At 38.6% G+C, this 13,799-nt stretch overlaps 1 protein-coding gene across 4 annotated transcripts in view; it reads right to left on the bottom strand.

The window, feature by feature from the left end:
• Nucleotides 1-13,303, bottom strand: part of LOC143369378 (filamin-A-like) — a 446,998-nt gene extending 433,695 nt beyond the window's left edge. For 2 of the 4 annotated variants that reach the window (XM_076813239.1, XM_076813240.1), the window contains exon 1: nucleotides 13,093-13,303. The gene's annotated coding sequence lies outside the window, so the exon portion shown is untranslated. The remainder of the gene's footprint in view (nucleotides 1-13,092) is intronic. The other 2 variants (XM_076813241.1, XM_076813242.1) reach the window with 1 other exon arrangement.
• Between the last annotated feature and the right edge of the window lie 496 nt (nucleotides 13,304-13,799).

Here is a 13,799-nt window from a genome sequence, read left to right as displayed (position 1 = left end):
ACTCCCCGGCAGTCGGGGGATGAAGGAAACATGCGGAACGCTATTTTGGATATTAGAAATAGGAAAATGGGTTATAGGTTAGCAGCACGACAATACGAGGTGCCTCAATCTATACTAGAGGATCGAGTAAAAAAAATTAAAAATTTGTGGAGGTATAAAAATCGCGTTTCAGAAAGGCCTAGGTCGTTTCCACACTAGTTTTTCTGCTGAGCAAGAAAATCTCATAATGCAACATATTATGACAATGGAAAATCGTTTGTTTGGTCTTACCCGTACGGACATACGACGGCTTCCGTTTCAAATGGCCGAAACAAATAATATAAATCATAATTTTAATAAAGAAAAAGTACTGACAGGAGATGAGTGGCTGTATAGCTTTCTGAAACGCCACCCTAAATTTTCAATTCGGCCCCCGAACAAACGTCAATAGCAAGAGCTACGGGTTTTAACAAGATTAATATTACTATGTTTTTAACCTTTTAACCCAATTGATAGATACCAACAAATTCCCACCAACTCGAATATTTAATGTCGATGAGTCGGGTATCACAACTGTTCCTAAAATACATTCTAAGATTATCGCTACGAAGGGGCGAAAACAAGTGGAATAATTAGTTCAGCAGAATTCGGATGAAAGCTGAGTTGCTCGACGGTGCACCATCCGGAACAGTTGCGGCCCGCCATCCAAGCGAATGGATTCAAAGTAATTTATTCGTAAATTGGTCACACCGTTGTATTGAGTTGGTTAAACACACAAAAAATTCCCGGTTCTACTTCTCCTCGATGGCCACACAACGCACACCAAAAATTTGCCTCTAATTGAAAAGGCAAGAGATAATGGTGTAATTATTCTTAGTTTTCCACCACATTGCACGCATAGATTGCAACCTTTTGACGTAGGTTTCATGGGTCCTTTGAATACGTATTACAGACAATAACGTGGCTCCGTAATAATCCTGGGCGTAGTGTAAGTCAGTTCCAAGTATCTAAATTGTTTGGAGCTGCATACTGCAAAGCAGCAACTGTACAAAATGCTCTTGCAGGTTTTAAAAAACAGGAATTTGTCCAGCTAATCCTAAGATCTTTTCGGATATGGATTTTGCAGCTGCTACTACCACCGACAGAGATCTGAAGAACTATGTTCTTACAGAGGAGTTGGTTCTTACAACAATAACATAACATCAACGGTTGAATAGCAAAAGAAACATCTGTAATATCAGCAACAATTGTTATACAAACAAAACCATCTTCTTCAACACTAATCTTATCACCTGCGGATATTATTCCAGTTATTATAGACGTCGAGGAAAAACAGCCATTATTACCTCGTCCCATTATAAACAGGAACTTGAGGAGCACAAAACGAATAACAAAGAACCGAAAAAGAGGATGTTCTCAAAATTAACACTAAATTTTGGTAAAGGACCACAACTAAAAAAAAAAAGAAAACCACAAAATTAAACAGAAGACTGAAGGATAATGATAGCAGTAGTGATGAAAACAATAATAACAGGAGCAACGAAGACATTTGCAATTATAGCAAAGAATCCTATGGTTCATCCAAATTGAATGAAGGTTAGGTGCAGTGTACAGTAGGGTGGGCCGAAAAAATAAAATTTTCGAAACTCGAAACAGCCTATTGGGGAAAACTTGCGTCTGGGGAAGATAAATGGAAGCAAACAATTTTTTTTTTAAATCGGTCAATATTTGACCGGGCCCAAACAGGGTCAAAGTTATTAATTTTTTACCAAGTTTAGCGACTTCTGTATATTTTCATAAAATTTGCATATTTCACTGTTGAGCATTAGAAAACATTATTTAAGCATATAAACACGTGAAATAGTGTTTTATACAGGGTGTAAATGGTATACGTAGCGATATTTTAGGGGGTGGTAGAGGAGGTCCAAGGGAACATAAAAGTCCTATGACATAGTGTCCGATCTGTCTCCATTTTACAGTAATAATGCCTCAAAGTTAACATGTCTATAAGCTACAGTAATAGTCGCAGGCCTCCATAATTTTGCAAATACATTGGGAACAGAGATGGGCAAAAATTTATTTCAAATAAAAAATTGAGTTCGACTAAAAGACGAAAATTTTATTCGAGACTTATGAATGAGACTAACCTGAGTCAATTTTTAATCGAAGCACCCATGATTGAACTACTTCAATCATGGGGATTGAATCATGATTGATCGGACAGTGTTCTCGTATTCAATCGTACTTTAGTCGATTGAAGCTCAACTAACCTTGGCGAGCCTCGAGACTCGCAAAAGTCTTTGATCGATTCCGCGCGAAGTCCGAGCCGAGCGACATTGTATCGTTCACCCATCTAAACTGGCGCCTGGAGATGCTCGGCGATGTGTCACTGATTATACGGGAAGTGAATTTCTTTAATTTTCATCGTATCAATATGAAAGTGACACCAATTGATTCCTTGCATTTTCCCGATTAAATGGACAGCAAATAATTTAAATCGGACTACTTTTACCGAAACGGGGCTTTTAATTCGACTCAAGGTCCCGACTTTAAGCATCCGAAAAGAATACTACTGTTATACAGGGTGTCCCACTAAGGAGTGGACAGCGCGATATCTCTTAAAGTATTGTCGATAAAAATATAAAAAAATAGGGAATTGCATGGTTCGAGGGGGCCCATTTATTAGCGCGAACAAATTTTGTTTTCGATTATTATTTTAAAAGATACGATGGTCAAGTTCGGTTTTTCAAATGGAACTATTTTTTTTGACGACCTGAGTTGATAGTGCGTTCCAAGACAAATTCAATAAGCTTTAATGTATACACTTTATTTCCACTGGTTTTTAAGATATTGCGCTTGCAAATTTACTGATTTTCACTGCAAGAAACCCCTCTGGAATGGCAAAAACCGGGGGCGGTCTTACTGGCGCCACGGGTGGCACTGCCTGTTGAAATGGATACTTACCTGCCAAAGGTCTACGCCAGAAATGGCAGGCCCAAAGGCTGGACAATTCTTTTCCGTCAGAAATGCTACTTAGGTAGGTACATCTGCGGTATCGAGAAGCGCATCGTTATTTTTATGTCGCACTTGCTTCTACGCTCGGATGGCCGGTTCTTTTGTGAGGGATGCAAATCCGATTGGTTGTGATACAATCTGCTCCCTATGGTTGAAATTTAATCTAGCAACTTTCACTCCTCCTAACCTAACCAATCCAACTTGCATCCCTCCCAAAAGAACCGGCCATCCGAGCGTAGAAGCAAGTGCGAAATAAAAGTAACGATGCGCTTCTCGATACCGCAGATGTACCTACCTAAGTAGCATTTCTGACGGAAAAGAATTGTCCAGCCTTTGGGCCTGCCATTTCTGGCGTAGACCTTTGGCAGGTAAGTATCCATTTCAACAGGCAGTGCCACCCGTGGCGCCAGTAAGACCGCCCCCGGTTTTTGCCATTCCAGAGGGGTTTCTTGCAGTGAAAATCAGTAAATTTGCAAGCGCAATATCTTAAAAACCAGTGGAAATAAAGTGTATACATTAAAGCTTATTGAATTTGTCTTGGAACGCACTATCAACTCAGGTCGTCAAAAAAAAATAGTTCCATTTGAAAAACCGAACTTGACCATCGTATCTTTTAAAATAATAATCGAAAACAAAATTCGTTCGCGTTAATAAATGGGCCCCCTCGAACCATGCAATTCCCTATTTTTTTTATATTTTTATCGACAATACTTTAAGAGATATCGCGCTGTCCACTCCTTAGTGGGACACCCTGTATATTTGGCGGGCTAGTCCTCGCTTCCTCCGGGGCTTCCGGTATACGGGGCGGCCGGAGAGGGCGCCACGTGGTGTGTATGTGGCGACTGGAGAGAGCGTTCTGACCACGCTGCGAGCACTCAATAAAAAAATAAATTAAATTAATACCAACCCCGAAGGGCTTACCAGTTTCCCCTATCCTATCTTAATACATAACAACTGGCATATTCGCTGAAGTGTTTTCTATAAAATAAGTCTATCTCTTGTTGGTAATTTGTATATTCAACGTCGCAGTAAGTTGTTAAAAATAGCGGTGCGCCACGTTGCAGGTATGCGAGCCGCGCGTTCCGCTATTAAGGCACGGTTATAAACATGTGTAATGTGCGCTACAGAACATCCTTGAAAGGGTCGATTTTAATGTGTAGATTGTGGACGCGCTACGAAGGACCTCGTGCAATATGAAGCCGTGTACGCGAATAGTTGCGCGAAGCGCCGAAATCAGCGGAAAGAATACAGTCTTCCGATTGTTGAAAAGCCTTTGGGCTTGGATTATCAGGAAAGACCTATTCACACCACTGTTTTGCTTTCTCGCTCCGAGCGAAGACCTTTGGGCCCTAATAGACCGCCCGTTGACAGCCGAGAGCAATAAAACCGATGGGTCAGATAAAATACCCAGTACAGAAACGTGCATGATTTTATTGACGCCTAATTTAAGCGGCCTGTAGACGCGCAATATTATTGTGCAATATGAATATTGAGCAATCGCACTATGTTTACTCACACACAAAAAGATGCAAGAAGTAATCATAAATCAGTAAAAAAAAAACACTAATAATAAGAAACGAGTAAATACTATTAAAGTATACATATGTACAGGAAAAACTAACAACAAAAATAATTTTACGCATCTAGAATCGTATATTAAACCACTGTGCGCGATTACTTCCAAACATTTGTATGTATATGTAAGTAGTGCTCGTTAAGCTGATTCAATTTCCAAAATCATGCTCACTATCATTCGTTCTTTACCGCGGAGTCGAAGACATATCTAAGACCCTTCAGTAGCGAACGCTCAACATGGATCGCCGAAAACTATGGGGCCATAAAAGACAAGGATATCACTAGCCATTAAGAACGAAAAAATGTGAAATTCTTCATCGGATCTGCACAAAAGACATCAAACATCTCCTTTTGTTTTCTCGACAGAAATGATACCAAACCTGACATAATTTAAACTATGATTATCAACGATCTTACACATAAAATTTATTTGCAGAATTGAAAGCCCCGTTTCGTTAAAAGTAGTTCGATTTAAATTATTTTCTTTCTGTCTGTTTAATCGGGAGAATGCAAGAAATCATGACACCTCGCCGAGCATCTCCAGGCGCCAGTTTACACGGGTGAACGATACAATGTCGCTCGGCTCGGGTTTCGCGCGGAATCGATCAAAGGCTCTCGCGAGTCTCGAGGCTCGTCAAGGTTAGTCGAGCTTCAATTGACTAAAGTACGATTGAATGCGGGAACAATGTCCGATCAATCATGATTGAATCCTAATGATTGAAGTAGTTCAATCATGGCCGACGATTGAATCCCCATGATTGAAGTAGTTAAATCATAACCGACGATTGAATCCCCATGATTGAATTATTTCAATCATGGGCGGTTCGATTAAAAATTGACTCGGGTTAGTCTTATTCATGACGAATAAGACTAAAGTCTCTTTTATTTGATACTTCATTTAAATAATTTGTTATTTACATTTTGTTATATCTCGTATAGTTTAGTTGTTATAAAGGTTTAAACATCGAAGATGTTTGTAGAAATGATCGTCGCTACACGCACACAGATGAGCCGTTCTGAGCTGTTTAAGATGACCGCCCGTTGTGAGCTGTTCAAGATGACCCAGTAACCGAGAAAGTACGGACCCCTTAAGGCTGCCGTTCCAATGTGCAGCCGGCGACTGCGGCCGGCGACGGTCCCACTAGTGCAAGGGAGAGAAAGATATACATACTTCTCCCGTGCACTAGTGGGACCGTCGCCGGCCGCACATTGGAATGGCCACCTTTGCAATAGCGGTCCCATTGAGGATCTGCTTGGAGTGGCAGAAGCACTTAAGGTTGTCAGCTACAAAATAACAAACCAGTGAATGAAAACTCTACACGTGTTCTTAAGCCAGGCGCACAGTGGTGGCAATTTGTTGCTAGATAGTTTTGACGCTCACGAAAAATGTATTGATTTACATGGAAATGGGCTCCTTTGACGATGTGACTGTAAAACGTGTTTTTTCAGGAAGTGTATCCGTTTTTAATAAATATGCCCGATATGAGAAAGATGCCGCCAATATAGCAATTACAAAGTATTATCCATCTTCAATACACGCGCTCGAATTTCAAAACAAAAGCACGCGTTAACGTATTCCGTGCGAGACAAGGTGGGCCTTGGGGAGAAGCTATTCCGCTGAAGAGGGCCTTTTCAAGACAGAGGCCGTTTGGGAGGGATGCAAGGCAGATTGGTTAGGTTGGAACCAATCGGACTTAAAGGCCACCTTCTCTCGCACAGAATACGTCAACGCAAGCTTTTGTTTTGATAAGGTATTTGTCTTTAATTTGAACGGGGGACGAAGCAGGCGGGACTACGCGCAGTCAGCGCATTACACAGTACATAGCTACTCCCTTTCTTCTTGTGTCTCTCCACGAGGCGCATTAATGTTGGATATTATTTTTTAATTGCTAGTTCCCAAAAATTAATCAGGCTGGTCGGCCAGAGCATTTCGCCAGGTCACAGTTTTGGACCGTATTGTCCTGCGAGTCGGCGGTAGAGAACGGTTTCCAACAGTTTTGAGTAATTTGTGACTTAATTGGTTCCGCCTCGTTGCGCACGGGAACTCAGGGTATCGGAAAAGGGAAATAAGAATGTTATGCATTTTCTTATTTCGAACCGAAACACATGGTATCAGCTGTTTATCTCGACGCATTGGTACATCGGAAATAAAAGGACGGAGCGCGGGCTTTTGTGAAAGTATAGGATGGTTCGATCGTAGCATTTCTTTGAAGCACGTGTGTTTCGCAAATGTGCTGGCTTCTTTTACCTAAAGCCTCTTGTCCTGGTAGGAGGTAACTCATAATGGAACGAGAGAAACTACTTCGGGGTAGAAGAAGTTGTTTGGAAAAAATCTTGTCAGTCAGCAAGCAATCACGTCGCAGAAATGTTCTCTGCTCAAGAGTATTACGCGATATGTTGGGTCTACCCTCCGAACAACGGGGACGCAAGAACTGCTGCGCGAGAATTTACACGGGAATACCCACGGCTTCGAACGCCAAGTGAAAATTCATTTCTACCAATTTTTATAACGCAGGAACAACGCGTTACAAAAAATAAATTAAGTGATCAGTGTTAGTAGGCGTGCAGTGAAGTGAATATTCGGTACATTAACCTGGACGCACTTGACGTTGCGACCCTTAACTTTGGATGGTGTCGTGTACCTGACATCAGCTGTGCACTCGGCGCATCTGTCGATGACCAGGATCGGTTCAGTGGCCTAGTGACACAGGTTTTTAAGCTGCAGGTGAATTTCTGAACGGGTGAGTTTTAGTTACTTTATTGGTGATTATTATTTTTTAAATTTAACGCAGGCTATGGCTTATTTCCGGCGATAATTCCCCAAATTTTCGTACGTAAATTTTTCTTCGGCGTTTTTAAACAGACTTATTAATTATCAGCAACAGTAACAGAAGTTATTGAACTACGGATATTTATCACAATAACAAACTACGATCACTTTTCGTTCATCTCCTGTTACATTGGGTCTGTTCCGATTTGCGCAGTGAGCGCATGAAATTGGTGGCGTCGTACGATACCCTAGAATTTCTCTTCATCAGTGCATAGATGGTCCCAGGTATACGACACCACCCGAAAGAAAGAGTCGCAACATCAAGTGCGTTTGGGTTAATATACCAAATATTCACTGCATTGCACGACTAGGTCCTAACACTGAGCACTTGATTTATATTTCATGTAACGCGTTGTTTCTACGTTATAAAAAATGGTGGAAATGAATTTTCACTTGACGTTCGAAGCCGTAGGTATTCCCGTGTAAATTCTCGCGCAGCAGCACTTGCGTCCCCGTTGTATGGGGCGTACACCCAGATTATCACGTAACACTCTTGAGCAGAGAACATTTCTGCGACGTGACTGCTAGCTGACTGGCAGGATTTTTTCCCAGCAACTTCTTCTACCCCGAAGTAGTTTCTCTTGTTCCATTATGAGTTACCTCCTACAAGGACAAGAGGCTTTAGGTAAAAAGAAGCCAGCACATTTGCGAAACCCTCGTGCTTTGCAGAAATGCAACGAACGAACCATCCTACACTTTCATAAAAGCCCGTACTGCGTCCTTTTACTGCCAATGTGCCCATTGTTTCGAGATAGACAGCAGACACCATGTGTTTCGGTTCGAAAGAAGAAAATGCATACCATTCCTATTTCCCTTTTCCGATACCCTGAGTTCCAGTCTGCAACGAGGCGGAACCAATTATGTCATAAATTACTCAAAACTTTTAGAAACCGTTCTCTACCGCCGATTCGCGGGACAATATGGCCATAAACCGCGACCCTGGCGAAATGCTCTGGCCGATCAGCCTGATTAATTATTGGGAACTAGCAATTAAAAAATAATATCCAACATTAATACGTCTCGTGGAGAGACACATGAAGAAAGGGAGTAGCTATGTAGTATGTAGTGCGCTGACTGCGCGTAGTCCCGCCTACTTCGTCCCCTGTTCAAATTAGAGACAAATACCTTATCAAACCAAAAGCACGCGTTGACGTATTCTGTGCGAGAGAAGGTGGCTTTTAAGGGGGAAGCCCTATTTAGGACGCTAGGATTACGGTGATACTGGGGAATTTTTTTCCTAAGAAACTGTTAAGCGGATCTTTTCCAAACTTTCAGGGTATTTTAGTTCACTTTCAAACAATAAAAATTAATTTTTTCGTTACAATGTGTTCGGTAGAAATGGAGATATAGGAACACGTTCATTAGGACTCGCGCGTCGGAGTTGCAAATTTGCGATTGTAATGGTGGCCCAAATTCTTCCCTGAAATAAAAAAACCAAGTTTTTTCTTATTTCTAGTATAATTACATTGTCGATGGACCTATAACTTTGATAAATAAATTGAATTGAACAAGTCTTTTTCCATAAATAGTACGAACTAACTTTTTCTTTTTCTCGTAACTTTTTCTTTCAAGTCCCACCAATTTGCCAACTTATAACTTTTTTCCCGTTTGTTAGACAATGGTTCATCGACAATGTAATTGTACTAGAAATAAGAAAATCCTTGGTTTTTTTATTTCAGGGAAGAATTGGAGCCACCATTACAATCGCAAGTTTGCAACTCCGGCGCGCGAGTCCGAACGAACGTGTTCATATATCTCCTTTTCTACTGAACACTTTGTAACGAAAAAAATAATTTTTATTGTTGGAATGTGAACTAAAATACCCTGAAAGTTTGGAAGAGATCCGCTTAACAGTTTCTCAGAAAAAAAATTCCCAAGAATCACCTTATTCCTAGCGTCCTAAATAGGGCTCCCCTCTTAAGTCCGATTTGTCCCAACCAAACTAATCTGCCCCACATTCCTCCTGAACGGCCGCTGTCTTGAAAAGGCCCTCACACAGGAATATCTTCTCCCCATGGCTCACTTTCTCTCGCACGGAATACGTCAACGTGTGCAAAAACAGAACAAAAGTTTTGAAATTCGAGCGCGTGTTTATACTCTAGAGATAAGGGATCTGTCTTTAAGTTGGAGGGAGGACGAAACAGGCGGGACTGCGCAGTCAGCGAACTACATAGGTACTCCCTTTCTTGCTGTGCCTCTCCGCGAGGCGTATTGATGATGGATAATACTTTTTAATTGCTATATTGGTGGCATCTTTCTCACATCTGGCATATTTAATTAAAACCGGAAACGCTTTATAAAGAAAAACACGTTTTGCAGTCACATTGTCAAAGGAGCTTACTTCCATATAAATCAATGCATTTTTCGTGAGCGTCAAAACTATCGCGCAACAAATTGCCACCACTGTGCGCCTGACTTAAGAATACGTGTATAGTTTTAGTTCACTTGTTTGTTATTTTCTAGCAGACGAGCCTAAGTGCCTCCGCCACTCCAAACAGATCCTCAATGGGACCGCTACTGTAAGAGGTCCGTACTTTCTCGGTTACTGAGTCATCTTGAACAGCTCACAACGGGCGGTCTTTGCGCTACGGCTCATCTGTGTGCGTGTAGCGACGATCATTTCCACAAACATCTCCAATGTTTAAACCTTTATAACAGCTAAATTATACGAGATACAACAAAATGTATTCAGACCCTTTTACTCAACTGGTGATCTCCAATGTATTTGCATAATTATGGAATCCTGCGACTATTAGTTTAGCGTATAGAAATTTTAACTTTGTGGCTTTACTACTGTAAAATGGAGACAGATCGGACACTATGTCATAGGACTTTTATGTTCCATTGGACCTCCCCTACCACCCCCCTACAATATCGGTACGTATACCGTTTACACCCTGTATAAATTTTATGAAAATATACAGAAGTCGCCAAACTTGGTCAAAAATTAAAAACGTTGACCCTGTTTGGGCCCGGTCAAATATTGACCGATTTCAAAAAATTTTGTTTGCCTCCATTTGTCTTCCCCAGACGCAAATTTTCCGCACTAGGCTGTTTCGAGTTTCAATAATTTTATTTTTTCGGCCCACCCTATTGTGCAGTGTATTTTTGTCTTAAGCCACGTACAATGATAATCATCAACATTGTGCATATTTTTATAATTACTCAGAATAAAATTTACTTTAAAAAAAAAGAGTGCCCATTGGTATAGGATTTAATTATCCCTTAATTTCAAGTGTAGAAAGTGTGTTCTTATATTATCAATTCTACAACTAAGAAAAAATGTAATCTCTATAATAATATACACAAAAAGTACATCATTTTAAACACTAATATTTCTAAAGTGATTGAGTCTTAACACATTAGGGTGTTTTATATTATAGGGTTAAACTTAAAATATTACATTTTTTTACTTTGCTCATGCCCCGATTCCTATTAATATAAAAAGAATATCTGACAAATTTTAGGAAGATTGAATAATATTTAGATGTTGCACTCTTTTCACACTAAATAATACGTAATAGGCTAAGGAAACACGATCTCCAATAATAACTATTTTTATTCTCAAGTCCTTAAAAAGAAACTAAACTTCAAAGAAGACTTAAACTTAGATAAATTTACATTTTATTATTAGTATTATTGTTGACACCTATAAAAATTCTCTACCTTATTATTTTACCCACATTTTTAAAACCTGAAAAACCGAAAATATGTAGGATAGACCGGGGGCGGTAGTAACAGGGGGCGAATGTAATACACTAATATCTCAAAACATACAATGGATATTAACACCAATTTTAGATATACATATGACAAACAATGACATTTGGAAAACACACATCCATGTCCTAGCAGTCCAGATACGTAATAGATAGAGATAGTGAACAAAATAAGTTTACGATACCCTCTAAAGTAACTTTTTCTGACTGACTTATGAATGTAATGTAAACACTCCCTTTGCAAATATGTGCTTTTTTAATCTGTAATTTGCCCTTTTTTAAAGTAATACTGACCGTTACTTAGTACTTTTAAGTATCTCGGTAGTCACAATTTATAAGTCAAGTTCAAAAGCATGGTCGGGTCGATTGTAACATCAGCAGTCGGGATCGATTGTACCGCAACAGAACCGAATAGTGTTAAAGAAGGCGAATAATATTATCTCATTTGCACGAAATCCATGCAGTGTTACAACCGACCCGGGGTCAGAGACGGTTACAACACTTTACACTGTAACGTTAGGGCTATAACACTCCGCTTCTCATTTTTTATTAATAACTTGGATATTACTTGACATACAGTGAAACTGTTGTGACTCAATAATGTCAAATAAGTAAGTAACATTTCCGTATAAGAGTTTTTGCTGTAAATGTAATATTTCCTGCGTAATCGTATTCCCAAGTCAAAGTGTTACTACCGCCCCAGGCCTACCCTAGTGATAAAACTGTGCAACTCTAAAATATTATTAAATTTGTCTAGGTATATAGATGACTTAGATGAATAGAACCAAGCGGGCGAGCAAAGTTACATGAAAATAGCACCTTTGGAAAATTACATAAAATTACATAAAAGTCAATATTCCATATCTATAAGCTTCTCTTTGATAATAAATAACTAAACAATAAGAAATTAAACCTAAACCGTCCCACCCTATTACACATGTCAATATAAACTTGTATCATAGGATTTTGTAAATGTACGATGATAAAAAAGGAGTAATTAGAAAAAAGTAGAAAAAAGGTATAATTACAATCCATATTTAAGTTGAAAAGTAATTCCGCTGTTGTTTTTTAGTGTACATAAATAACAATATTTCTTAATAATAATGATTAATAAATCATGAAATTTATTATACAGAATTCTAATGATTCATACCCTGTCTCAAAAACTTAATACTTATATTGAGTGAACACTATAACACCAGTACCAATTGTATTACAAATATTACACTAGATTATATTAATGTAACACACTCAAGGCCGTTTACTAATATGTTATTGAAGATAAGAACAAAATTTTCATAACACTACTGCTATTTAAGTTCTCAGTTTACTAGGGCTATACTATGCTTCATGTCTTCCCGTATCATAATCATCTGTGAGATGTCATAATGCTGTATACACCGTACATATTCTAATATATTCATTTTAAATGTCCACAATAAAGCAAACGTGAAGACGGATCTTTACAAAAAGACACAGTTGAAGAATATTCATAATGCTTCTAAAATATCAATCTAAATAATATAAAGTTTAAAGCATAGTTTATATCCCAAATTGAAAAATTGAAAATTATTAATACTTAGAGGTGTAATGTTGCACGAATGATAAAATAGTACAATGCGAAAAATCTATAAGTAGAAGTGTAACTATACTCAAATGTGAAGAATACCCGAAAGAATATTTGACGAATAAATGCAGGAATATGCTACGAAAATTGAATTTTGAGCACTATCTTCAGTATCTTTAAACAATTAATTTACACATCGTCATCAAATTTAATTGTGAAATAATAAATTATATATGCAACATATTAATATAATAACAAGTATATCCTTTTTACTGCCATAAACAACCCTTAACATGATGAAACCTATACCCCCCGTCACTTATAGTTATTAAAATTAAAACACTTTTGCACACAAACAATAGGTGTTAAATACTATATTATTAAATACTACATATATATTCCACTACCTTATTTACAAGTCGAAATGAAGCCACTAATAACGTTCTATGCGTATTGACACTATGAATTCTCTTTCGAATACAGTTCACACTTTTGTACGCTCAACTCACCACCGAATATAGGCACACGTAACAAATTTAATATGAAAGAAATAAGATAGAGAAGCTCTTTGAAGTATTCACTGCGATTTGCAAAGGTTTACTGACGTTTATACGGCTACCGAATTTGGAAGAGAGGGAAAATGTACGGAACGAACTCCGAAAATAGTTTGCTATCCCCTCGTCTTCAAAACTCTCCCACTCTGACGAGCAAAGAGCTATATATACATTATGTACGCCGATCTGCTGTTTCTCTCATTCTTTATCATTCTACCTTTGTTTCCATTGTTCGTTCCGGGTTCCCAATTCTTGTCGTTCACATTACACTGCTCGCATGAGTATACTTCTTATTGTAAGACACTCGAAAGTTCAACAATTATAAAAAAAAAATTGTTAGAAGTTCATTCAATTTGAGATGGACATTATGTAGTCACAAAGTAATTTAAAGTAACCTGAATCATAAGCTGGCAGCACACAGTGGATCGAAATGTGAAAAACGCGGCAAACGGCCCAAAATTTATGCAGATTTTCCGTTTATAATTTCTACTCAAGTAACTTACTATAATTAACAATTATTATTCAGACTTTTTGCAACGTATTTTGATATACACTTGCAA

This window comes from Andrena cerasifolii, chromosome 5 (assembly GCF_050908995.1).
Source record: "Andrena cerasifolii isolate SP2316 chromosome 5, iyAndCera1_principal, whole genome shotgun sequence".
NCBI lineage: Eukaryota > Metazoa > Arthropoda > Insecta > Hymenoptera > Andrenidae > Andrena > Andrena cerasifolii.
Note: the sequence above shows the minus strand (reverse complement) of the source record. Positions and strands in the feature narration are given on the sequence as shown.